The sequence below is a fragment of the Ursus maritimus genome, unplaced genomic scaffold (genome assembly GCF_017311325.1).
Source record: "Ursus maritimus isolate PB19 unplaced genomic scaffold, ASM1731132v1 scaffold_23, whole genome shotgun sequence".
In the NCBI taxonomy this organism is placed as follows: domain Eukaryota; kingdom Metazoa; phylum Chordata; class Mammalia; order Carnivora; family Ursidae; genus Ursus; species Ursus maritimus.
In genome coordinates, this window is record NW_024424786.1 from 1,851,768 (window position 1) to 1,854,234 (window position 2,467).

The window sequence follows — 2,467 nt, forward strand, 5'->3', positions numbered from 1 at the left end:
CTGTCCTGCTTACCTCCAAGGAAGCTGTGAGGATCGGACAGGAGGTTCAGGCTGCAGGGGAGGGGGACTGGGTGACTTCTGAAGACCTTGCCGCTCTCAGAGCCTAGGATTCTCAGCAAATAAACCCACTAGGAGGAAAGACTGAGCAGAGCACCTGGGACAGAGGAGTCTGGGGCAGCTCAGCAGAGCCAGTCTGGAGCCACAGCAGAGGTCAAGGCTGAGTTTGAGCTTAAGCAGCCACCAGAGCAGCAGCCAACCTCCTTAGGAGACCGTGGGTGTACGGGAAAGTATAGGTGGGGTTAGAAGGTCAGGTTCAAATTCTGGCTTTGCCCCCTTACTAGCCGTATAAGGAAAGGTCCTAAATCCTTCCGTCTTAGTCATCCTGAACTGTAAAAATGGGAATAAACTCTCAGAGGCTTGTTATAAGGATTAAATTCGAAGAGATGATATGTCACCATGCCTGGCATACGAGGCATTCTCCTGAAATAGGGAGAAAGGGCTCTTCCCTTTCTTAGGGACACAGGCCATGGGAGGAAACAGCACAGCCGTAATGAGAAGCGGTGGAAATAAAAGTGAAAAAGCAAGAGAGCTCAGTATGGGTTGCCTGTGAAACCATTCGCCAAAGGAGGTTTGGGAAAGTCCGCAAGAACCCCAGAAATGCTATAAAACAGGTAACACGAGACTGTAGAGTGACCCGATGTGACCGTCCACAAATGACTCAGCCTGGGGTGGAACAGAACTGTCTGTGGTCCAAAGCACGTACCAGCCCAAGCCCCAGGTCCCCCTGGCAGCCGGCTCATTATGTCTCCATGACCACATGTTTCTTCAAAGGGCATCCAGTGGCTTCCAGGTACCCCAGCGGTTGGGACAGGCATAGAAGGCAAAGCCTGGAGCGTGCACTGTCCTCTGGGTGAGGAGCTGGCTCCTCATTCGTTGAATGGACAGAGCCTGCGGTTCCAGATTCAGCCCCCGCTGCTCCCTGAGTCTCCTTCTGTCTTCTCTCATCTGCAGAATAAAAGTGATAATGGTCTCCCAGAGGACTCAGAAAGAGCACGGGGAACATGGAAGAGAGGATGCACCCGAGCGTGTGGCGTGATCCAACACCTGTGCCACTGCTCACAGCGCTCCCCGAGGCAGCTGCCGCGGAGAAGCCACAGCGGAGAGATGACTTCTCCTATCAAAGGCCCAGGGAAGAGCTAACTCTTGCCCAACCTGGAGCAGGAGGGAGCACACATGGATTGGAATTGAGAACACAGACATCCAGGCCCCCAGACTCTGAGAGCCATGGTCATGGAAAGAAAAGGAGCTCCCTGCCCCCTTCCTACTCATTGTCGAGAAAAATGACATCGGAGTTAGATTGGTTCCTTTCTGGTGTGCTTCTTGGGTCACCAGCTCCCAGAACAATTCCTGGCTCATTGCCAGCACTCAGGAAATGCTTGTGCTGTCATTCCTCCATAGGGTGTCCTGGCATCCGCACCCAGGAAGACACAGTCTAATATTTGTGCCCAACTCTTGGGAGGATTCCTTCCTTCTGGAAGCAGCCCGGACCTAATGTCCTCGACAACACCAAAGCTCCAGGTGCTAGCACCTCTTAAAGGAGAGAAGATTAAGCATCCCAGGCCCAGGATCTCTTGAACTCAGTCCTGGAGTCAGAAGGGGCAGTCTGGACCTTCCTGTGTGTGGCCTCCTTTCCCCACGTCCTATGCCCCATCCTTCCTACTCCAGCTCTCTGGATCCAGATGACAAGAGGCTGTTCTTCCGCAATTCCTGACCATCACAGCTGCTCTGGATGCTGGGCCAGGATCTGGGGCTCCAAAAAGGCCTAAGATTCGATCCCTGCCCTCAAAATGCTATCCTGGCACCTGTCAATTAGTGTGGGTGGGAACAGAAGGTACACAATAGGAGTAAATTTTGAAAGAAGAGCAGGAGTTCGGTCATGAAGGACCGCAAATATCACTCTGAAGGACTATCCTTGTCCCCCTTTCAGGGCCAGGAGAGGGTCTCTGAGGTTGTCCAAGCGGGGAAGGGATAGGATCGGGTGTGCCCGTGCAGAGAGACACAGAGGGGCCCCACCTGCTCTCTGAGCCCATGGCTCCCTAGCCAGCAGAGCCGTGCCTGGTCAGCTTCTCCAGGCCACAGAGTCCAGGTGCCAGGCTGGCTTTGCCCTTGCTCTGTGACTCACTTCAGCCCCAGGCCCCTCACCTCTCTTGCCAGCATGACCAGGGAATTTGAATGGTCTTGTTGAATCCTTAGAAGTCCCCTAGACTTCACAGTGTAATACAAATGTTAGAGCACTGGCTTAGAGACAGGTGAATTGGGTCTGAGAGCCAAATTTCCTCTCTGAATGACTTGAACAGGCCAGGACCGCTTTCTGAGCTGGGGTCCATTTCCATAGGATAGCCGTGCTCATTGCTGTGAGGGTACAATGATATCATGTGTGTCAAGGCAGGTAGTGTGTGGCCTGGGG